This window comes from Mustela nigripes, chromosome 1 (assembly GCF_022355385.1).
Source record: "Mustela nigripes isolate SB6536 chromosome 1, MUSNIG.SB6536, whole genome shotgun sequence".
In the NCBI taxonomy this organism is placed as follows: domain Eukaryota; kingdom Metazoa; phylum Chordata; class Mammalia; order Carnivora; family Mustelidae; genus Mustela; species Mustela nigripes.
Window position 1 is genome coordinate 234,056,723 of NC_081557.1, and position 25,074 is coordinate 234,081,796.

General features: G+C 48.2%; 1 long non-coding RNA gene across 3 annotated transcripts; it reads left to right on the top strand.

Annotated features, from left to right (window-relative positions):
- The first annotated feature begins 2,781 nt into the window (after positions 1-2,781).
- On the top strand, positions 2,782-24,123 carry LOC132015452 (uncharacterized). Of its 3 annotated transcripts, XR_009403698.1 has the most exons (8): positions 2,782-2,868; positions 5,279-5,313; positions 21,586-21,658; positions 21,761-21,895; positions 22,000-22,043; positions 22,474-22,597; positions 22,815-22,943; positions 23,983-24,123. It is a non-coding gene; the product is annotated as an uncharacterized LOC132015452 (long non-coding RNA). The 3 variants fall into 3 exon arrangements; XR_009403695.1 differs by having other exon boundaries at positions 22,474-22,943; XR_009403688.1 differs by lacking the exons at positions 22,474-22,597; positions 22,815-22,943; positions 23,983-24,123 and having other exon boundaries at positions 22,000-22,323.
- Positions 24,124-25,074: the final 951 nt, after the last annotated feature.

Sequence of the window (25,074 nt, forward strand, 5' to 3'; positions counted from 1 at the left end):
TTTGCAAATAGTGGCCCTAAAATATTCATCACGGGTTCCTGTGGGCGCTGGGGCGGCCTCAGCTCTGCAGGTCCTGGAAGCGTCACTTCCCAGCTGGGGTGTGAGCCAGAAGAAACAAAGTGGGCTGGCAGCACAATCTTCCTAACTAGGCAACACTTTTTCTCCGAGGAACATGTGACAGTCCCACCCATTTAATGTAAGAGCCCAATCAAGGGAGAAGCATCGATCCAGCTGATCTAGCCCTCATCAGAAAAATCATCCCCTATCTAAACTATCTTGATTTACAAGATTCTTAATGGCTCAAAAGTGCTGTATCAGCTTAAGCCGATCTAAGAAAATAAACATTTCATAACTGTGATACTATAACCGCCTCCAGACACAGAACAGCTCAGCCCCAGTGGCTGGCTCTTATAAATAAAGCAGGCAATAGCACACTACAGAAATAACTAGAATTTCTGTGACTTCATGGGGAGCCAAATGGAAATGCCCTTGCCAAGCAAATGCTAAAGTCATCCCGTAGTCAAATTGCGGTCAGGCGCGAGGTGGGGGCCGGACATTTTGCTCCGAGAGCCCCTTCTCTGGTGGAACCTGGTTCCCTCGAGCCCTCAAGTGGAATTTTTAGGCTTCGGGTTTAGAGAAAGGGGACCCACGACAACAAAATGAGTTCATCGAAAGGGTCTGGTGAAAACCAAACAGAAACGAAACGCCAGCAGCAGGCCCGGAACCAGCCGGACTCAGTAGCTTCTGTGTTTGGCATCGCTGGCCCGTGGCATCTGGATTCACAACGGCCCGCAGCCCAGCAGGGTCCTGTGTGATTAAAAACAGGCCAGGCACTGGTCCATGAGACCGAGATTTTCAGCATCACTGGTTAAAATAAAAACAGTTTCCTGTTAATCAGAAGGGGCCAGTTATCGGAAGAACCCCATTTCCTCAGCATGTTAATTTTTGAGATTTTATGGTGATAAAAAGAAAGCAAATTATTTTTCAAGGGAGTCTGCTGTAGCAATTTCTCTGGGAAATGATATTTTCTGGGACAAGGGATCCATGTGGGGTTTTTTGGATGGGCGTAAGAGTACCCCAGACAAAATCAAGGGAGCACTGCCCCCCCCTTTGCCCACTGGTTGGGTTCTGGGGTCATTGTGCCTCCATAGGGGCTGGGCTACACTGGAGTCAAGGATGCCCAGAGAGGTCATTGGGTTCATTCTGGCCCCCGTGGTCTTTCCCTGGAGGGTAGCTGGTGATTTTTCTTACTTCCCAGATTCCAGATCCTCTCAGTAACTAGCTTGGCTGTCTGCATGATGGGCAGTCAAGAGAGAGGAGTGAATGAGTCAGAAAGCCAGGCCAACCTGAGGTTTGGGAAAGCTCCTGGCAGGTGGGGACCTGTGTGAATCAATGGTCATCACCTCTGTGACTTCAAGACTAGCAGGCACTAGCCACAAAGTCCCATCTTGGCCCCATCTGGAGTCTTCTAGAGAGTTCCAGCATTTTCTGCACAAGGCAGGGACCATAAGGCTGGGGTTTAACAGATGTGCCTGCAGTGGCTGAGGCGGCAGCTTATAGGTCAGGGAGAGCCTTCTTCCATGTTCACTGGTAGGGTCAGCCTTCAGTGAGCTCAGGCCCTCAGAGCACCAGCAAGAAAATATTTTCCACGTGACGTGAAACTGTTTCTCATATGCAGAGGCACACCAAACAAACCTAACAATGTTGCAGACACTTTGGAAGCCAAAGAAACTTTTCCAGTTTCCGAGGTTGTGTGAAAAGCCTGCCACAGCCGGACAGCTGGTAGTTTGAAGATTCTCTCCTTTCATTCTTTTCTTTTGGTTTCTTCCCCTATCTGGATCCCTCCTTCCCCAGCCATAACAGCCTGGGCTCCCCTGAAAGCCTCCCTCCAGCTGTGAACTTGGGGGGAGCTGCAGAAACCATGTCCTCTGAGAGCAGAAGTCTCAGCGGCCCACGGGGGGCTCCCAGTCTCAGGGGGATGCCACCCCAAACCGGTCCATGGCAAATCCAGCCAACGAGTAGAGACCACGCTGGCCGGTCCACGCGCTACTGGCCACAGCAGCAGACTGAGCACTTGCAATGTCGCTAGTGGGAATGGAGATTCTAGAAGTATAAAATACACAGCAGATTGGGGATACCTGGCAGAAAAAAGAGAATGTAAAATGGCTCATTAATAGTGTTTCTGAAATTATACTATTTTTGATATATTGCATTAAATAAAATACATTCAAATTAACTTCACTGTTTGCTTCTTTTAACTGATGTGTGTGGCTGCTAGGAAACTTACAATGCCACTGGGACCTCACCTGGATTTTGTCAGGTGCATGTGTCAAATGACCCCGGAGCTCAGGCCGGCCTTTCTGGGCGCCGTGGCACCCAGACCTGGGAAGCCGAGATGTGATTTGTCCCCAAGCCCTTGAGCCCCGCGGGAGGAGAGGGACCTGTGTTTGCCCTGCAAGTCTCTGGTCCAGAGAGACAGTGGCCCACACAAAGGCGTTTGTACTCCTGGGCGAAAAGTCCAAGAGGAACAGGTGTTCCAACGCTGGGGAGCCCTCCGAAGCCCATGCTGTCTGCTCTGTTTTCTCAAAAACCCTACCCAGTGGGCTTAATGACTGCCCAGGTGTCACAAACAAGGCAGCGGAGGTTGGCAACAGGCATGAGATTCCACCAGGTAAGAGAAGAAGAAGGCAGGGCTGCCCCCTCCTGCTCCCTGCCTCTGCCCCCGGTGCCCCCGCCGTGCCCCCCCCCGTTCCCGCAGCTGCGGGAACCCGCGCCCCTCCCCTCCCCGGCGGCCCGCCAGCCCACCCCGCAGAGGGCTGCAGGCCCGGACGGCTTTCCTGACTCTGCCCGCCGCGCCTGATCCAACAGGTACAACCCCGAGTCCCTGCCCGGCACCCAGCCCTGCGCCCCAGGCTGTGGAATGTCGGGGAAGCATCCAGCCGCCCGCATTTCCAAGTTCCCAGCTGGCTGGGGCCCCCCGCGGCTTGGGTGGGGCCAGAGGGGCCGCGGAGGCGCCGGCTCCCCCTGCGCCCTCCCCCGGCCTTCCCTGCTCCTGCTCTGCTCCCCGCAGGGGCCTCCTGGGGCCTCTGCCTTCGGCCCAGCCCTGTGTTTTCTGTTTCACCCTGGCAGGTTCCATCTGGCATTTAGATCTTATAAATAGCGGCGGCTGGGGTGGGACTCGGGCGGAGACCTGGAGCTGGTACTCCACCCTGCAGGGGGAAAAAAAGCTTGTTTAATTCATTTCTGCACTTGGAAGCCTCTCCCTGTTTCCAACGCCAATTAGGCGGCGGCTGCCGGGGTTTTTCCTCTCCTCGTCCCAGGATGGGCGGCTGGTGGCTGGTTCTCGGCCCCCGCTGCCTTCAGCTCCAGCAGGAGGCTGGGTGGGGAGGGCCGGGGAGGGCCCCACCCCCCCCACCCCCACCCCCCCTCCCCCCGGCTCTGAAGGGGCCCGGCTGAGTCGCGCTGACTTTCTGCGAGAGCCTGTCGGTGGGGCTGGGCGAGGTTCCACCGAGGACCCAGCCCTTCTCTGTTTCTTCCAGGAGGAAGGAATTTGGGGAAAGAGGAAGCCCCCAAACTGGTACCCTAAACAGATACCCCCTGGGAGGGTTCTGGCCTCTTCTCTCCTGGAGAATGTGGGTCTCCGCCCTGTGCATCCTCTCCGGCCTTGTCCTTTGTATGGGCTTTCAAGAGCAGGGTCCTGGGCACTGCAGTGGGGATTACAGTGCCCGCCCAGAGTTCCTGGGAGGGGGCCCTGGTTCAGTGTATGGAAGGCACTAGGCACAGTGCCTGGCACACAGCGAGGGCTCCCAGGTGTTCTCGCCAGCTTCCACATAGATTGAGACAGGGAGCAGTTCCTGAAGTTTCCAAAGCAACTTAGAGGAAGACCAGAAATAAACTGGAGGGTGTCCAGTTATCGGCCAAATGTTAATATCTTAAGAAACTTTTAAAAATGAAAGCATTAGGTAATAAAATGTAAAATCTATATTAATACGCAATTTTTTTTAAAAAAAGCATTACATCATAAAATAAGAACAAGAAAGCAAAGCAAGTGGGTATGTCAGCAGACAAAAATGTGGGACACCCAAGCACTCACCCTCCAGAGATCATCGTCATTATGAAAATTTCTTGATGAGTGACCTTTTGGCTCCTGCTCTATACATATATTAATTCGCGTGTGTGTGTGTGCGTGCTTGAGTGCTCACGTGCCTACTTGTGTCTGGGCCGACAGGATGAGGCTCTGATGTCATTAGTGAAAAGGGTTCTTTGGCTGTTGTGGATGTGCCTGGGGTGGAGAGATGGGCCTGGGGTATGCAGGGCGTCCCCCAGACAGAAAAGGGATGACCAGGAAGGGATGTTATGACCTTTGTCCTCAACCCTCCTTGGAACCAGGTTCACGTTTTCGCCACAGAGATGGGTAAGGACCGTGGTCTAGAGGAAATGTCTTTCTGAAGACTTTGTGAGACTCTGGGCATTGGCCTCAGCAGCTGAATGACAAGCTGTGACACAGAGTTGGGGGGACGGTCTTGGCGCTGCCAGCGGTGGGAGGTTTCGTGAAGGGTCTGTTTGGTGGACTCCAGCCCTGAGGACTCACTGCCGAAAAAGCCAGTGGAGAACTCTGTGTAGTTCCTGAGGCTGAGACACCGACACCCCCTTCACAGTTGCCTGAAAATAATGGGAAGATTTCAAAGGGAGGTTCAGGTCCTCCTGTTTGGCAAGGGGAGCTCGGAGTCATTGGAATTGGGGCATACATGTGAATATGATGTCATTATTAAGTAATATTGAATCATTTGTGTTGCTTCATTAGTAGCTCTTGCATGGTTAATTAGGATGAAAATGTATTATTGATTGATTTGATTATTTTTTTATTCAAGTATAATTGACATACAGTGTTACATTCATTTCAGGTGTATGATATTAACTCAGTAGTTCTAGGGGCGCCTGGGTGGCTCCGTGGGTTAAAGCCTCTGCCTTCAGCTCAGGTCATGATCCCAGGGTGCTGGGATCGATCCCCACATCAGGCTCTCTGCTCAGCAGGGAGTCTGCTTCCTCCTCTCTCTCTCTGCCTGCCTCTCTGCCTACTTGTGATTTCTGTCAAATAAACAAATAAAATCTTAAAAAAACACAAAAAGCCAGTTTTACACCTTTCTCAGTGCTCATTATGGGAAGTGTATTCTTTAATCCCTTTTACCTATTTCGTCTCTCTCCTCACCCACCTCCCCTCTCATAACCACCAGTTTGTTCTCTCTAGTGAAGAGTCCATTTTTTTTTGTTTCCACAGATTCAATTCCAGCATTTCTTGAACAAGAGTAGAAGGTAAGAGTCAAAGCAATTCCTCCCCAATAGTCTTCAGATCCTGTCAGAATCTAGCCAGAGACACTACCGGCTATTCCAAGATGGCAGGCGCCTTTCATTCCTCTGAACTCCATCCTTCCTGGGCATGATGGAGAAGGAAAAGGAACTCAAGACCCACCCAGTGCAGCATCTTACATCTAATCAGGTCCCCAACTGAGCGAACAATTTGAACTTCACACATCCCAAGTTGCAAGGGTGGGCCAAGATTCTTGGCACCTGGGACTACAGCTTTGCCTTCTTTGGGAGCTAGAAATCTGACGCTGAAAAGAGCGTCAGCTGCGTGCAGGGCCCCTGGGAAGAAGCACACCCTCCTACATAAAGCAAAGGTCACCGTCTGGACTTAACGCTCATCCCCGTGTCTAAAGCATAGGCCAACAGAGGAGGAAACTCTCCCTACAGGAGCTTCAGCCCTTCCTGGGTGATACCAGCATCTTGCAGGGCGCCTTGGGGGAGCTCTACTATACAGAATGTTCCTTCTGTACATGGTGCCCATGAGTCAAGCTCCTTAGAGATATGAGGTCAGAGAAAGCTTGGGGCTGGCAGGTGCAGAAGGTCCTTCAGATAGAGCCTTGTCTTGGGACCTCTCTGACCTGTGGAAGCCTCCAGGGGTCAAACCTCTTACTCTCTCTTCGATGCGCCTCCCTTCCCCAACTAGAAAGAGTATCATTGTCTCCTCTGCATAATGTTGAACTTCTTCTTCTTCAGAGATTAAGTCTTTATTATCAGATGTCAAGATGCTTTGTACTCAGGCATCAATGTCACTCCTCAGAGAGACAGTATTTTATAACCTGAAGACAGAGAAGAGCATGGAATAGTGGCAGGTTCAGAAAGTTAATTTCATTCATTAATTCCTTTTTCCTTTCAATGAGTGCCTAGAGAAGTCCTTCTTAAATCTGCCATTTCCACTGCTACCGCCTTGTTCAAGCCAACACGCTCTCTGAGCTGGAACACTGCTATAGTTTTAATAGTTCTATTTGCTTCCGTTCCTTTTTTTTTCTTTAATATTTAAAAAAAAATTTTAAAGTTTATTAATTAGTTAATGTTTAAGTAAGCTCTACACCCCACATGGGGCTCAAACTCACGACCCCGAGATCAAGAGTTGCTTGCTCTACTGACTGAACCAGGTGTTCTTGACTTTCTCCAGCCATTCTAATCAAAGCGGTCTTTAAAATAAAGGAAGGGGGGTGCTCCTGGGTGGCACAGTTAAGCATTGGGCGCTTGGTTTTGGCTCAGGTCATGGTCTCAACGGTGGTCATCTCATAGTCATGAGATTTGTCGGGTTCTGTGATCATCATGAGGCCAGCTTGAGATTCTCTCCCTTTCTCTCTCCCACTCATGCTCGCTCTTGCCCTTTCTCTCTAAAATAAATAAATCTTTATTTATTTATTTATTTATTTTTAAAGGGGGCCACTGGGTGGCTCAGTTGGTGAAGGATCCGACTCTTGATCTCAGCTCAGGTCATGATCTCAGGGTTGGGAGATGGAGCCCCTGGTCATGCCTTGGGTTGGGCTTTGAGCTCCTTGGGAATCTGCTTGATTCTTTCCCTCTGCCCTTCCCTCACTCCTGCACATGCTCGCGCGCGCTCTCTCTCTCTCTCAAATAAATAAATCTTTAAAAAAAATAAAAAAATACAACTTTAATCTTGCCCCTCTGGATCCCTGCTGAAAGTCATTGACTGGCTTTCCCCCTTCTATCCATCGCTCTCAGATGACGACTAAACCCCCAGAGGCCCTGCAAACCATGGCTACTGCCTGCTCCCAGGGTCAGTTCCTCTTCCTCTCTGAGCTGCAGTGACCCTGGCTGTCTTTCAGATCCTCAAATCTGCAGGAGCCTCCCCTCCTGCTCCAGAGCCTTCTCCTGGACTGTCCCCTCCCTTTCCCTCTTCCCTTAAAATTAACTCTTCTACTTCAGATCTCCGCTCAGACCTCACTTCCTCAAAAAGCCCTTCAGAGCCTCCAGGCTTGAACAACTTCCTTGCAATAGGTTCTCTTAACACTCGGTAATGTCCCTTCGTACCACTTACCAGGGTGAGTGCCTGTGTACGTTTCTGGGGGGTTGTCTGATATTGAGCGGCATTAGTCTGTGTCCCCAGGGGATTAGAATTGCCTGAGACTCGGGACTGTGCCTGCTCGCTCTCCATCATATCCTCAGTGCCTAGCACAGAGCCCAGCACAAAGGTGCCCAGTGAATGTTGTCAGATGCTTACTTGCCAGGTATGGAGTCTTGGCTCCCAGCAGTTTGCCATCAGCTAGGACAGGAAAAGACCCCAGCTTACTCTCCAAAGCTCTCTTTAAGTGTTATCTTTGTTATGATGTTCCCTGTCCCTTCCCCTTTCCTCCCCTCTAGCCTGGGCAAGATAAAGCTCTGGCAGCACGTGCCCCAGCCTGCTCTCTGCTCCTTATGGATCCCTCCTGGGCCTCTAGAAGACTGGTCTGACCTCACCTTACATTCAGCAGGGCAGCCCCGCCTAGATGCTTGTGTCCGTTTCTTAGGGCCACCATAACTGAGTCCCACGAACTGCTTAAAACAACAGTTTATTTTCTCACAGTTCTGGAGGCCAGAAGTCAAAAATCAAGGTGTTGGCAGGGCAATGCTCCTTCTGAAACAGGCAGAGGAGAATCCTTCCTCAAGAGTCTGATGTTTGGTGTTTCTTACCTTGTAAGTGTGTCACTCCAGTCTCTGCCTCCGTTGTCACGTGTCTGTCTTATAAGGACACCAGTCACGTTAGAGTAAGGGTCCACTCTACTCCAGAGGACCTCATCCTAATCTTAACTAATCAGATCTGCAACTACCTTATTTCTAAATAAGGTCACGTTCTGAGCTCTTGGGGGGTTTAACTTGAACATTTCTTTTTGAGGGATACAGTTCAATTCATAATAAGCACATTGGGTAACTCACGCTCAGGTCCCAAATTGCCCTCCGTGTCTTTTCCCCAAGCTCAGTATCCTCCTGTATTCACCATCGTAATCGATGCCACTCAGTGGGATCTAGAGAAGAAGAGAAAGTCAACCTATTTTTCTCTTTCTTCCATAGCTAATTAGTCATCAAGTTCTACTGACTGTCTCTTTCACCGTTCTCATATTCATCCCCAATGACCCTAGTTCCTCCATCACCTTTAACCTGGACAACTGTAGGAACCAAACCATTCTTTGCATCTCCTATTTCAATCCCTTTTTAATTCATCCCCAGTGCAGCGGCATGAGGAATGCATTTAAAACACAATACAGGGGCCTGGGTGGCTCAATTGGTTAAGCGGCTGCCTTTGCCTCAGGTCATGATCCTGCGTCCTGGGACGGAGCCCCACGTCAGGTTCCCTGCTCAGCTGGGAACCCTGCTCGTTCTCTCTCTCTCTCTCACTCTCTCTCTTTCCATCTCAAATAGATAAATAAAATCTTTTTTAAAATCCCACAAATATGATCACAATACTATGTTTAAAACTCTTCAAAAGCTTTGCTTTGGACATACAGTGGCCCAGACTCCTGTGCACGGTGCACAAGAGTTCACCGTCTTATCCTTACCTTTCTTACCTTCTGCTACTGCCTCTCTGCACCCACTTCTCTGATAACTTTGAACCCTTCAGTTTCCTAAGCCTAGGAAATGGCTTCACGCCTTTGTGGTTATAGCAGAGACGTTAACTATGTTCATGGAATAGCCACGTGGTTCTGTACATTTCACCGTCCTGGGCGATGGGATTAGTTCTTGCCAATGCAGTGGGAGTGGAAATTCTATAGATCACCTCTGCGCTGAGGAATTTATTTTCCATGGGTTTCCTGCCAGCTTTTTGTGTCCTTCAGTGCCAACGTGGTAGCTCCATGTTCTGGGTGGTCCCACTATAATAAGAGTGTATGGACACCACTAACTTCAGTCCTCAGGGTACTGTATAGCCTTGTCTGCTGCTCCTCCTACACACCCCCTAAGCAGCTGACCTGCCTTGGACTGATGATCCCAGTGGAAAATGAATCTTAGTTATATTTAGCTTCTAAGACTTCAGGGTCATTTTGTGACTGTGGCGTAACTTAGGCGATCCTGACTCATGCAGTGCCTCTGTCCAAGCTGTTCCCTCCGCCTGCCTTCCCCACTTTGACTGCCTGGCAAAGTCTTAACTGATCCTTTCAGCCCGACGGTCTTCTCGTCTGTGAAACTGATCTGACCCTTTGCCAAGCAGAGTTCATGACTCCCTCCTGTGCTCCCACTACACCTGGTAGATCACGCCAATATTGTCCTTCTGGCCTGTTTTCACGATAACTTAGTATCCACTGAATCATGAAATGGTAGAAGGCGCGTGCCTCGGGGTCAGCGAGTGTGTGTTCTTAGCTATCACGTTTGTACCTCTACCACCCCACAGGGTGATTGGTACAAAGGGGGTACCCAAGCCAATAAATGATGAATGAATGAATGAATGAATGGACCATAGGGAGTCTATCAGTGGCGAGTGATGGGGAAGGCCTAAGGAACATGAAAACACCGTGTGGTTCATTGTGGCTTGGAGACATCAGGGGTCGGTGGCTGCGATTTTGAGATCATGTGGTGTTCAGAGTCCAATCGGCGCATTCAGGATACCTCCCCAAGGCTTTGGTAAAGGAAAGGCTTGCAGAAGATAAAACTCTCACGTGTGCAATCAGGAAGATGAAGTTTAAAAGGAGGTCCAAAAATTACTTTTAACTCAGGAGTGAGTTAGAGTGGAATAAAAGTGGGTCTTGTTAGCAGAAAGTGATGATTTAGGAAATAACATTACACGTGTGCGACACAGCCAGAATGACTATCAAATTCGTATATATCTGGCTCACTGGAAAATCACGGAACAGGGCTTGTGAATAAAATGCAACTCTCTCTTTCCCCATCTGTCTATCATCGCTCTGTCCCTGAGAGCAGCAGTAGGCTGATCCACATTTTGTGCCGCACCCCCATGGTCTCCTTACATTTTATTTGAAGGCTGCAGAATCTCTCTTCCTCCCACGCTGACTTGGGCAAGCGGATGAACTCACTGTCCTATTCAGACAGTACAAAAATCTTTTGAGTTGCAAAACAAACAATCAAACAAAAAAGCAAAAAATAAAAAAATAAATAAACAACCCCCCCCCCCCCCCAAAAAACCCCCAGCCTCACTTCAGACCTTAACATTCCAAGTCCCAGGTAATAGTTAAACCCCTGAAACTGATTCAGCCTGAAATCCTTTCTTCTCCCTTGGCTCAGACCTGCCTCGTCCTGGAAGTCTGCCCTGGGAAAGGGGGACCAGTCCTTTTCCTCGCCTCTCCCTCTACTTACCTCCTCCCCCTGGCTAGCTGCTGTTTCCCTCCATGCTTGGAATGAAGCCCAGAAAGGGGAGAGGTAAGGGAATAAGATAGTTCTCACGTGGCTGGGTGGCCTAAGCCCTCTGGGCCGGCAGCTGGCCTCTGTGGGGTGGCCTGGCAGATGATTAAAGTGGGCTCTGTCACAGACTCTGCAGCAGCCTCCAGCTGGGCCCCCCGTCTCCCGTGGTTCTCTTGACCCAGGCTGAAGGGCTCTCTCCCTCTGGGTGGTCTCATGTGACTCCTTCCCCAGCTCCTGGGATTCCAGGGGTATGACGGCCAGTCCCTTTCTGCTGAGGTCTTCTGTTCATGCCTACAAGCCCGAGACCACCCCACACTGCCCCACACCTGCTCCCTTTCCCACGGGGCCCACATCTGGCCTTGGGACATTCTCCGGGCGCTGCCACCAAAGTCGTATCCACTGCTAACGCTGAAATGTGTCTGTTCCAGCCCTGGGGTATGGACTTGACACTTGTTATCCCAGATCATGCTCCTCACCGCCTCCGAAGCAGGTACATCTGGCAGGTCAGACCCAGGAGTGTTTATTTAAAAACTTCTGCCTTAAGGTCTGTTGTCACAAAGCACTGCAGGCACCTTTCACCTGTCACTGGCTTCGATCACGGACGGAGGGATTGAGAGATGGGGGCTCTAGCTTAGTTTGACCATTATTAACTTAGGGTGAGTCAGCACAGACTCGTCAACACCCAAAATTCTAGGACTCCAGACATAATTCTAGAATAAACAATTGCGTGTCGGTGTTTCATGTGGCTGGTGAAAAAAGCCTCGTTAAGACCTTAGACGTGGAGAAGCCCAGGCAGTACAGAGAGAGGTCATCCTTAAATGTCTGGAGCAAATCTAAGCTCTGAGAAGATGTTATTTAAAATGTCTCAAAATCCAGGTCTTTATCATTGTTGTTTCTTTTAAAAGTTTATTTATTTGTCAGAGAGAGAGAGCGCACGAGCACAGGCAGGGGGAGCGGCAGGCAGAGGGAGATGCAGGCTCCCCAATGAGCAGGAAGCCCGATGTGGGACTCGATCCCAGGACCCTGGGATCATGACCTAAGCCAAAGGCAGACGCTTAACCCACTGAGCCACCCAGGTGTCCCCTGCTGTGTTTAGAATCCTAGTGAGAAGTCTCACTAAAAGGAGAGGTTTTAGCCCATGATTTCAAGAACCTGAAAAACATTTGTACTTCTGACTCGTTAACTCCACTAGCAGAAATAAATTCTGAAAAACAATCAGCAGCACACACCGGGATCTGTGAATGACGCTCGTCTTCATCTTTAGTAAAAAGTAGGAACAGCTCCCCTCCTTCAATGGCTGCTTACCTGACTCCAGAAAGGCTCTTGAGGTCCACTGAATATAGCAGGGCTCTCTCCCCTCCCCCGACTGTGGTTGTACAACACCCATCCGCCTCTGCTGTTGTATACATTCATTTGTTCACTGTTCACTTTCTTTCTTCCAGCTAAGCTGTTAGCCCCACGAGAGCAGCAGGGGCAGATCCAAATTTTGTGAGGCCTGGAGAGCCTCTAAATCTGAGGTCCTTGTTCCAAAAAACAATTAAAAAAAAAAAAAAAAAGAACATGGAAATGAATATTGATTTGGAATGAAAAGAAAAAGTCCTTGGACGGCTCCTCATTAGCCTTAGAGTGAATGGGCTTCAGAGTGGAAGGGGTGTGGTCTGTCTTATTCAAAGTGGCGTCCCCTGGATCTAGAACAGAGTCTGGCCCGTAGTAGGTGCTCAAGAAATACCTGCGGAATGAAAGAGCGACTGACGATTGAGAGCCAGTTCAATGAATGAGCTGGAAGAGCTAGAAGGAGTTTTCATAACCGGCCCCCAGACACCATCAGTAATCAAAAAAACTGGTTTTTGCATGGAGGTCTCACTCCCCTTTTCTCTGGGTGCGTGGCTGGACCACTAGACTCCATCCCCAGCCTCTCCAGTGGTCAGGGGTTCTGTGACCATGTGACGCAATTGTTGCAAGTTAAAACGTGAACAGAGATCATGCTGCCACTTTTTGGCTTGGGCCTTAAGTCCATGGGTATGCCCTCTCCTCCTGGCTTCCTTCCGCCTGCTGTCTAAAATCCAGACGTGGTGGTGGATTCAGTTTGACAAGATCTGGGGTTGGCAGAGCAACAACATGGAAAGAACCAGGGTTCTCAAGTGATTGATCGTAAAGAAACAGAGATCCTTCACTGACCAGCACAGTTTACATCAGAATTGTGATGTGACAGAGAAATAAGCTTCATTCTGAAAATCACATTTTTTTGTTTTGTTTTGTTTTTTTAAGATTTATTTGTTTGAGAGAGAGAGAGAGTGCACATGTGCAAGCAGGGAGGGGACGAGGGGGAGGGAGAAAGTATTCGAAACAGACTCCGCACTGAGCACTGAGCACAAAGCCCTACCTGGGGCTCGAATTCATCAGGGCAAGATAACGACCTGAGCAGGAAGCAAGAGTTGGAAGTTCAACCCACTGACCCACCCAGGCACCCAAGTTAAGGTGTTTTGAGGCCTGCACTGACTAACACCTTTTTAATTAATTAGTTAATTAATTAAAAAGATTTTAATTATTTATTTGACAGGCAGAGATCACAAGTAGGCAGAGAGGCAGGCAGAGAGAAAGAGGGGGAAACAGGCTCCCTGCTGGGCAGAGATCCCAATGCGGGACTCGATCCCAGGACCCTGAGATCATGACCTGAGCTGAAGGCAGCAGCTTAACCCACTGAGCCACCCAGGCGCCCCGTGACTAACACCCTTTCTAAAATCCTGGCCTTTTTCATCAAGCTGCACTCTCTCCTAGCAACACTACCAGAAACAAGGAGAAGGATTTATTTCCAGTCAGCCTGAGAGAGGTCCTGCGGCTTTCTCTGGGCTGTTCCTTACACTTCCTTCCCTGGTAGGACATCAATGGCTCGCTATGTGTCCAGTTCTGTCTGAAGTACTTTCCATGAAATGGCTCGTTTCATCCATACCCTTGGAGCACAAAGATTATGTCCATAGCTGCGAAGTGAGAGAGCGGGATTTAGAGCCCCGCTGGCTGGTTCCATGGCTCACTCTCCCAGCCACCGTGGTACTTCTTCTGACTCTCTGCCTTCATTTCTTTCTTTCTTCCTTCTTCTTCTTCTTCTTCTTCTTCTTTTTTTTTTTTTAAGATTTTATTGTTTATTTGAGAGACAGAGAAAGAGCATGCGCAGAGGAAGAAGAGGAGGGAGAAGGAGCTTCCCCACTGAGCCCAGAGCCCACTCCTGGGCTCAATCCCAGGACCCTGAGATCCTGACCTGAGCGAGAATCAGACACTTGACCAACTGAACCACCCCGGCACCCCTTGCTTCATTTCTTTTGCAGCCATCCTGTCCTTCAGATCATTCAGTTCTCCCACTGTGAAGAGGCCAACAGAACACCAGCTGGCCATAAAGAAAAAGAAGTTTCTGCCCCCCTCTCTCTGTCAATGGTTTTGCCTTTTATGTCCCTTCGGTATCTTCCTGTGGTGTGGGCAGCTCTAGCGTTTGGGGGGTGCTGTTTGGTACAAATCACCAGCTTTCCATCAGGCACCCTGGGCACAGTGATGAGAGCCCTGAACTGGGAGCCCAAGGTTCTGTCTCTTCGCCTGGGTCTGCCATGGGCTGGTGTACAACTTTGCCCATGGCACTCTCTTCTCTGTAAAGTGACAAAGATGGATGAGCTCATTGGGAACTAAGGTTCCAGGGCTCTGAAATCAATACCCTGTGCGTCTTCCCTTCCTCGGTACACTCTCTCTGTCCACTGGCACGGCTGGCCTGTCTTTTTGCAGAAGGCCAGGGGGCAGGGCTCAGCTCCGTATTCGGGGTTTTGGAGGGACACTGCATGGTTCCACTGGATTTAGAGACACAAAAGGAGAAGACGAGCATGAGTCAGACTCTGCTGGTTTCCTAACAGCTGCTCCTTATGGGCTTCAATGTCTCCCGCATATACAGATGCAAGTGAAACAGGATTCAAGAGTGAGAGTGGGCACGAGGAAGCTTCTGAGCTTGAAGAGGAGACCTGAGTCCAACCGACCAGTGGAATGATACCCAGCCTGCAATCCTAGCTCGCCTGCTGGGAGAGCACGCCCTCCAAGAGACTAGCGGACGAATGTGGGCACCTGTGCCTAGGGACTTCTGCCAATCATGGCAAAATGAGTTTCTCCTAAAAGAGAGAGACTGGGTGAGAAGAAGAAGGTGAGGATACATGAATGAATAAATAAGGGGACAGGAGATTTTCCTTCTACAGACATCTTTGAGCCATCACACGGGATTGCCCTCCAGGATGGAGTAAGTGGAGCCGGCCATCACGGCTTCATGTTGCCCTGGTCGTGGCCGGAAGCCCTATAGGTCATCGGCAACCTTTGAGTCTGATTGGCTGCTCAAATGGCTCCTTCCTGATGTGACCAGAGTCCCCCTTCTGGAAATGACTCGCGCGTGGTCGATAAGAGTATCAGTTCCAGGCTACGAAAATGGCAGCCAGGCCCCGTGTGGTCATAGGATGAGCAGTGACAGGAAAAAACAGGGAAGAGATAAAACCTTAACCAGGGTGGGCCTCTGCCAAAGGGAGGGGTGTCTGGCACTCTTTTGCTTTCTCAACAAAATTACGAAACCAAGCGCCTTGACTCGCGTGGCTCAGCAGATGTTCGCTTTGCTGCAAATCTCTTCATTCCTCTCTCACTCTGTTGAGGGGGCGGCGCACGGGAGGAGCTGGCAGTGACAGGAAGGGACAGGAGGCCCTGAGAGGTCAGGAGCTGAGGGACAAGGACTGTGAATCCAGAGGAAAGGGGCATCAGAAGGAGCAAGTCTGCATCATGTTTAGCTAACTTCTTTCTAACAAAGGCAACACTCGGTGCAGACACAGATCGTCAGCAATCCAAAGAGCCAGAAAACGTACTTTGAGTGGGAAGGTATTCGCAGCATCCATGCCCCACAAACCTCCCACCCAAGGAAGTTGTCTGCTACCTTTCAGAACTTGTCAATGACACCGGTCCCTCGGCGCCACCACTCTTCCCTCTCTCCTCCTCTCCCCCACTTTCGTACCACTTAGGTGTCTGTCACTTCAATTCAGTCCGGCCATCTGGAACCTTCCCTCCTCGATATTATCCTCACCTCACATTAAAAATGGCCTTTTCCTGCTTGATGGGAGCCCCGGTGTCAGGATGGTGGAGGACGCTTGCTGAATGGCAGTGTGATGTGGAGATTTCCTGGGGATTTCAATTACGTGGCTCCTCCTACCTTTTCACGATAAAGGTTCATCACGAGGGGAATGAAAACAACACACCATCTTAGGGGAAATGAGGAACGGGTCAGATGGAACCCACGGAGGCTGGCCGAGATTTCAATTTTCTTACTGTAATGAAAACTGCATTTCCATTAACTGTGGCGGTCACCGCTGATAGCATCGTCCCGCAGGTCACGTGGGGCCCACAGATGCTGCCGGGGAGGCTGGTCGCTGAAGCACCTCTCATGGTCGCCTTCCACGCCGTCCTGGGGAGGCTGCGAATGAGCAAAGGCAGCAGCGCTTTTGTGTGCGAAAAGAGGCCCAGTACATCATACCATGGTGATTTAAAAAATGTTTCCTTCCCCTGCCCTGCTTCTGTGACTTTCCCTTCACTGATTTGAATTTGTGGTTTTTTGCATGTGTTCTGCAGGACGCCTGATAGAGGTCAGTCATAGTCAATGACCATGTTATGTTCCAGGGACCTACTCTGAGCCAGGCAGTGGACCCAGTTCTTCATTTACCTTCTCATTCCTCCTTCCTTCCTTCCTTTTCTTTATTTCTTCCTTCCTCCTCCCCTCCCACCCTCTTCTTTTTCCCTCCTTCCTTTGTTTTACTTATTTATTTATTTGACAGAGAGAGAGAGAGAGAGAGCATGAATGAGGGGGAGTGGCAGGCAATGGGAGAAGCAGACTCCCCACTGAGCAAGGATCCCAATGCGGGGCTTGATCTCAGGACCCTGGGATCATTACCTGAGCCAAAGGCAGATGCTTAATGACTGAGCCACTCAGGCGCCCCTCCCTCATAGCTCCTACTACCCCACACACCAGAGATTGTTCCCCCAGTGCTCACCCATCCCTTCTTCCTTAATAATACAATGCCACATTTGTTTAATCAGGCATATGAAGTCCTGTGAGAAGAACACAGAGCCCAGCCTCCTTTGTGGCTACACGTGCCTGTGTGGTCACTGTGTTGCTTCTGCAAAGCAGAAGCGCTGCATGCAATCCTTAGGAAGTGTCCTAAATGGGAAGAAACAGACCTGTTTTTATCTCTTCTTTTCTATGCCAACTGGAATGTGGACATGATGGCTGGATGTGAACAGCCATCTTGGACCATGAGGTAGAAGTCACTTACTGGAAATGGTAAAGCAGTAAGAAGGAGCCGCAGTCCCTGATGACTGTGAAGGAGAATGCTGAGGGTTTTTTTGTCACTTGCAAGTGAACCTGCCCTGCCAGAAACACCCTGTGAGAAGGTAGTAGAATGAGGTGCTGGAGAATAGGGGCTCTGGGGTCCGACACACCTGGGTTAAAAATCCTGCCTCTGCCACACTTCCTAGCTTCTTGATCTTAGGCAAATTATTTAGCTGCACTAGGTCTGATTCTCATCTGCAAAATCAGTGTAAGTAAAAAATAAACTTTTTTACTTAGGGAAAAATTATATTATAGAATTATATGTATTATATATATTATAGAAAAAAATTATAGAGTACACTTAAAATAGAAATAAATTTTCACTGTTGTGCCTGGCACATGGTAAGTGCATGACAAAGGATAGATATCATTATTATTTTAATATTATAAGGGAGGAAACAAACCTTGACAAAGTTAGGAAACTTCTCCAAGGCCATGAACACAGATAAACAACTGAGAGTATTAGACCAGGAACCTCCCAAGGCTTGTGATTTTTCCATGACATTGACCACCATGGAGGCCCAGATGTCCCCATGAAAAACAAGGGAAAAAAGTTAACTCTTTTTCATACTTGCTAGTGAACACACACACACACATACACACACACTACACACTTTAGGTAGCTCAGCTCATTCTTGGAATGTAAAATTATTAGTTTTACAAAAGGGTCTACCGAAACAGAACATTTGTTTGCATGAATATGTGCCGATATCAGTAGGTACAAAGTTTCCAGTAAGCTGTGCTGTCCTCTGTGGCACCCCTTAGGGTCGCCGGCTGGTGATCCGTCCCCATGTGACAGGATCACGTCCTGCATTTCCTTGAGTCTGTGCAGAGCTCAAGCTCACTTTTTCATTTGCAAATGAGTTGAACTTAGAGATCTCAGTCCTTTGTATTTCAAGTCCGGGCCAGCGGGTCCTTTCAGTCAGACCCAAGCTGAGGTTTGGATAGGACCCTTTACAGCCACCGAGGGCTCAAAACAGCAAGGGTGAACTCAGTGCCCCGTAATTCAAGGCGGATGATTTGAGGAGGCAGGGGCTGTGTCTGTTCTGTCCACTGATGCCTCTCTCCTCAGGTCTTAATCGCTATGCAGTGAATGGTGTTTGGGTGAATGGGAGCTCTCAGGATCACCGTGCAATAAACCATCTTGGATAAATCAAGCCACCGAGCTGTCCGTCACAGGACTCCCCCCATGGGGCCCAGGCAGGGGGAATCACTCGTCCAGCTCTGCTCCCAGCACCTGATCCCACCCCTCCCATAGCACTCCTCCTTTCTTGTAGGAAGCTTCTCACCATAGGCTGTTTTTTTTGGAGGGCAGGGGGTAGAGGAAAGTGACTGCTCTTAGAAACCAAAGGGGCTAGATCCTCTCCCTGGGAGCTCTGAATTAGCACAACCATTGCAAGAATGTGGGATGGTTGGAGGCCATTGGCTGCAGCACAGGGGTAGAGCACAGACCACATGTCTCTGCTCTGTGTCTCCTTCCGCCTTGGCCTCGCCTTTACCAGCTGCCTTAGTCACGCCCACATTCTCACCCTTGACTTCCAACCTCCCACGGAGTCTGATGTGCCATGAAGTCCTTGAATAATCCCCAGACCCTTTGTTTCTTAAAATAGCTTTCAAGCAACATTGCAAGAGGGATTTTGCTGCTAAACTTTGTCTTCCCTGATAGAACTAAACATTATGTGGTAAATTTCCAAATAGCAGCTTGGGAGCAGCAGAGAGAAGTTGTACAGTCAAGGCCAATATCTTTCCAATTTGGAATATGGAGACCGAAGTCATGGGAGAGGGTGATGGTCACTATTTCTGAAATGATTATTAGGATCAACTCTTTGGCTTTGAAAATGTTGGAAAGGAGTGAGTCAAAAAACTAGAACCATGGCTCAGAACAGTGCCAAACACCTAATCTTATAATCGTTGATGCATTTTTCTCATCAACGAAGAATGTACTTTGGCAGGTTTCTCTCCCTATCCCACCCCCAACCCTCACAGAGCGGTCATTGCCATGAAACCTCTCTGCAGGTTGTGATGATTCTGGGTCATTTTCTCAAGTTTGAAATTGTGGATGTGGCCATGGCTGTTTCCAGACAGAAAACAGTGGAATCCTGGAAAGAGCAGAAGAAATGATCAACTGTGATTTCATACTTTGATCCAACTGAATGAAGAAAGCAGGTCCTTTGGGTTTTACACATCCATGAAAGCAATCAGGCTCTCCTGTTCCCCCCTCTGAGTGTTCTTCACTGAAAAGAATGCACTTGCATTTTTTAAATTGTATCAGAAAATATGATTCTTTGGTCTTTATAGCTTAAAAAGAATGTTTTTGAGAATCAAGCTTTGCAGGCTGATTTTAATCGCAGCATTTCTGTTGGAGTCTTTGCCTCCCTTCTTCCTCATCTTTTTCTGAATCCACTGGAAAAAGCAAAAAAAAAAAAAACAAAAAAAAAAAACAAAAAAAAACAAAGCAGGGAGGCCGAGAGACATCAAAATAGCATCTTTCCTATTGATAAGGGTGACGTTAGAGAAAGTGGAACATACCTGTGGGCACATGGACTTCCTAAACCTGAGCCCACATATTGGCTGGACCTGCCCATCTGGCCACGGAGAGAGTCAGACCACTGGTAGCCTCCACACAGGGTAGGTGCAGAGAGCTTTCCTGCTATGCTGGCTGTGGGTTTGAGAGCCACCTAGATCATCTTTTCTCTGGTATTTCCTAAAAAGAGGAAGACACAGGAAGGGGCTGGGCTGTCCATGCTCCGTTTCTTCTCAGAGATTCCCCAGTTAGGTAAGTCCCTCCGCTGTCCCAGGGAAGGGTGAGTGAGGCTTCAGGGAGATGCTCTTTAGCGCTAACGGGGCTCACAGCGCAGGGAAGGGCGCTCCTGAGTGGGAAGAAGTACCTTCCCTGTGAGAGTTTTCAGTGACAAAATCTATTGCAGTCAGCATTTTTTACTTACCAGCTTTGGTTTCTATCCCTCCCTCCTCCTCACTGCCCCTTGAACATACTAATTTGAGCAAGAGAAAAAAAAATCTGCATGGGAAAAAGAACACCGGAGACCTGGGTCCTGGTTGGGCTGGTGGGTAAGTCATGTGGACTCTCTGGGTCTTGTTCTCCTCCAGTCTGAGGGTGTAAGAGAGGTTGTTCCTTGCTAAAGTCAGTCCTATGGGATGGCTTTAGCAATCCCATACATTTCCTTTTGGGAGCCTTGCCCTCCCCTGTATTTTCACCTTCTCTTCTCCCCTGCTGAGTTCCCACCATCGGCTTTTAGACATTTACAGATCTTGGCCACTTAAAAACAATATCCTCAATTGACCCTTGCCCTTTCTAGCAACTTCCTTATCTCTGTATCATCTTTTTTTTTTTAAGATTTTATTTATTTATTTGACAGACAGAGGTCACAAATAGGCAGAGAGGCAGGCAGAAAGAGAGAGGGGGAAGCAGGCTCCCTGCGAGCAGAGAGCCCAATGCGGGGCTCCATCCCAGGGCCCTGGGATCATGACCTGAGCGGAAGGCAGAGGCTTTAACCCACTAAGCCACCCAGGTGCTCCATCTGTATCATCTTTTTAAAAAATAAAGCAACTTTTTCAAAATGTTATCAGATGTGCTGCTTTCTTCTGTCCCTCAGCACAGCGTGGCTTCTGGCTCCTAGCTTTTTGATACTCCCAAATGCTTCTTGCTAGGTTGGTCACTCAGTCTTTTGCAGCTCAGTCCAGTAGACACTTTGGTTCTCATTGTACTTGATTTCTCAGCATTATTTGACACTGCTGACCAGTTCCCTTGCTCTTCAGAAATTTCATTTCCCTTTGTTTTCCTGACACAACACTTTCTTGGTGATCTTCTTCTGAAGGCTCATGTTGTTCTTGTCAGCTAGATCTTAGAGTTCTGCAATACCCAGGCCCTCTCTAGATTTCTCTTTATTCTCTTTCACTAAAAGAATAATTAGACAGTTTATTTATTCAACACAGTTTTATAGGCACCACTAGGTGGTAAGCACTCTCTGAGGCATGGAGCATTCAATAGTGGAAAAAAATTCCCTGCTCTGATAGAGCTCCCATGTTCTAGAGGGAGAAGAGAGTCAATAAATAAATAAGAAAATGAGTATATGATACATTAAGTGATGATGAAAAATAAGTTGAGGCGAGGGAATGCATATTTGTGTGTGGGACAGTGAAACCATAGTTATAGAGAAGGGTCAGGGAGGGCATGAGTGACTAGAAGGGCTTGAGAAGGATTGGTGTTAAATTTCTTTTAAATATTTAACAGAATTCACCTGTGAAGACATCTGGTCCTGGACTTATTTTCATAGGGAGGTTTGATTACTGATTCATTCTCTTTACTTGTTATACGTCTGTTATGGTTTCTATTTCTTCCTAGGTCAGTTTAGGTGATCTGTGAGTGTTTCTAAGAATTCGCTATTTCGTGTAAATTATCAAATTTTTGGTGTACGGTTGTTCATTGTATTCTCTCCTAATGCCTTTTATCTCTTTGCAGTTGGTTGTAAGGTCCCCACTTGCATTTCATTTTATTTCATTTTTTTCTTTGTCAGCCTACCTACAGGTTTGTTAAGTTTTGATGTGCATGACTGAGGCACGGAACTGTCTAGTGGGCTAGCATTCTAGGTGAGATGACAAGTAACACCAGCTAACATTTACTGAGAACTGACTGTGCATCCAAGTGCGGTAAGTGTAGTAATTCGTCTTCTTTTTCTTCTCACTTTCCAGATGAGGAAACTAGGGCACAGGGAAAGGTGAATGTCTTGTGGAGATCCCATGGCACAAGGGGCAGAGGTGTGATTCAAACCAACAGTCTGATTCTAGGGCCCCATCTTTACCTCCACACTCTTACTTTCCCAAACGGTGAGTCCAGTGAAAAGAATTATTATCAGACTGTCAAAACAAAGACAATGAAACAAAACCTCATCTCATATAAATCTCAGTATGTAATTTTTCTTTTTTTTTAGAATTATCTGAGAAATATGTCATCTCCAGCTTGGATTAAGAAATGGTACAGTAATCTTACCACCTAATTTTACTCCCTAATTGTTCCCAGGATATTAAGGACCAGAGTTGGGCATTCCCTGCTACATTTTGGTTTTCTTAAAAATCCCTAGCTATTTTCCAATATATGTCATTTTATAGAAGATATTTTTTCCCAAGTTTTTTTTCCTTCCTGAGGAAACAAAAGCATGTTTTAACAGCACACAATCCATATGCTGCTGATTTACTTGTACTCAAATCTCCAAAGTGTTGCTTTATAAGAGCTATTTTATTCCCTTCAAACTGGCTTGAATAAACATTTCTTAACATTTTCTTCCTCTTGAACGCTAAGTGGTATTTTGCTAGGGAAAGAATATTCTGAGAACACCATAACTTGATTGGTTTAAGAAGCCAGGGCTTCTTAAAAGGCCCTGGAAAAACATGCTTCCCATCCACAGCAAAATCATAGGATGATTCAGAACCTCTGGGCAGTTAATGGCATGGGTTAAGGATGCTGATTGCTCCAAAGACACGGAAGAGTTTTTAATCGTTGGCCATTCCTATGCACCCTATGGTGGAATTGTAAGTATTTTTTCTTCTCTGTACAGAAAAAAAAAAAGAAAGAAAGAAAAAAAAGGTGAGTGGGAGAAGAAATTTCTCTTGTCAGCCTGAGCTTTAAAAAGAAGGAGGAAGTATGGGATGAGTGGATGTTTTTAAGCTCAGGCATATGTTGGAGGGGGAGGAAATGAGACTGAGTGAGAAACAAAGTGCTGACGCTGAGGATCCTCCGCGGCCTCAGGATGACCCAGGAATCTCACCAGTTCCTGTAAAAAACGCCACATGCTAAGAGCATGCTTTGTCAAAGAAGCACCAGCACTGAGTGAAATCAGAAGAATTAGGAGTGGTGCGAACCAGGGCTCCTTGTAAGGTGAGAACTCAGTTTCCCTTCATCCATCCATTGTCCGTCCATCCACCTGTCCGTCCATCTGTCCATCTGTCCATCTATCTATCCACCTGGCTGTCCATCCATCCATCCATCCATCCATCCATCCATCCATCCATCCATCTACCATATCCATCTACCCCTCCATATATCTGTCCATCCATCCATCCACCCACTTGTTCTTCCTTCCATCCACCTGTCCACCCCTCTATCCATCCCAGAAGCACTGGGGAAGGCAGGCAGGAAAGATAGAAGGGAACAGAAATTAAGTTCAGCTAATCATCTGCTATGCCAATAAGGACAGGCTTAATCTCAGGACAATGCTGATGGATTGGTGGTATCCGCCTGGAAGGCTGTATTGAGAAGGATTCTGAGGTCTGGTCTATCTTCTCTAGCAAAGAGTATTGGGATCAATTCAGGGATATCCGCCATGAGCACAACCGGGGCAAGTATCGGCAGTCACACACATCCTCAAAACCACCATTCTGTGCCACACTCCCAGCTCAGGGCTAGTGAGGGGAGCAGACATAGGACATTTTGGCCTGAAAGCCACTCAGTGTGGGATGGGAGTGGACAGCTGGCCATGGTTAGGAGGAAAGGGCAGGATTTGGGGAATGAGGGCTTGATCTGGGCAGTTCCTGCCGCTCTGCCAGGAAAAGCATGAACAACTTCAGCATGCTAGTCAACCTTTCTCTGTTCTGAGCCCTGACATGTCTTACACAGTGTCCTGATCCCTTAGGACCTGGTTACTGAAAGCTTCCCTGGGCCATCCGCTGAAACCCTGGGAAGTCCCAAGAGGTGATGAGCTCAGCTTTGCAAAGGAGCTCGTCCTGGAATTCTACCCACACCAATAAGAAGCAGTTTGCACTCCCAGAATCCTTCTGAGCCACAGTTTTCTCATCTGTAAAATGGAAAGAAACCCCACCCCTGTAGGATTGCAGTGAGGATGAAACACGATGTACAGGTCTGGGCTATAGTGACACTTTCTAAATGACTCGTGTTTTTATTTTGTTATATTTTTAAGATTTTATTTGTTTATCAGAGAGAGAGAGAGAGAGAGAGAGAGAAAGAGCGTGCGCACAAGCAGGCAGAGGCGGAGAGGGAAGCTGGATGCGGGACTCGATCCCAGGACCCTGGAATCATGACCTGAGCTGAAAGCAGTGGCTTAACCAACTGAGGCACCCAGGCATCCCATGACTCATGTTTTTATAAAAACCCTCACAACTAATTTGGCTCCAGGCTTTCTATCAGTCAGTCATATTTATTATACACTTAGTAGGTACAAAAGGGAGCAGAAAGAAGGCTGAGGTCTAGGGTGACACAGAAGACAGGCACAGCATAGAAAACTGTGGGATCAGGGACAAGTGGCTGATTTCCCAGACTTCAGGAAGAGGTGGAGAATTTGAACGCGGTGCCCATTGAGGACAAACAGTAAAGTGACTTCCCTTTTCCCAGCCGTGAATTTGGGATACTCTTCTCTTTTCCTGTTTGGGCTTTTGTGTTCCTCAGAGAAGAAACCTGTACTTCTGAGAAGCGGACAAGAGAAGGTCAGGTTGTTGCTCACGAAACACTGACTCAAAACCCTGAGTCTTTTCCGGATTTATCTACACTTAAAAAAAAAAAAAAGAAAAAAAAAAGAGCCAAACCCTTTGCCCCATTCAGGAGAGCAGGAGCAGGGGTGGGAGAGGCCATGGCGGGGTGGGGGGTGTCCTGTGGCTTTCTGGCCAAGGCAGTGGGGTGTGAGGAAACCCCACCAGCCAGCCCTGCCCCCAGAGGGAACCAAAACACAATAAGAAACCCCATTCGGCAGACCACGGAAAAGTCCTCTTTGTTGTTTGAAATTTTTATCTTGTTTGTGGCAAATCTAATGATTTAGTAACGACCACAGCTGTGTTGGGGCCTACGAATTTCCTCCGAGGCGTTCCCCCCCACTTCGGGGCAGGAACAAAACCAGCTGGGGAGGCCGCCCTCCCCACCAGCTCTCCTTTCAGGGTCTGAAATATGTTTGGGACAAGCAGAACTCCGAGCGGCCGGCCCGAGATTTTATCAGACATCTCATGAATCTTACTCTGGCAGAGAGGAAGCCAAAGAAAACTGACTGTTTGGGTTCACGGAC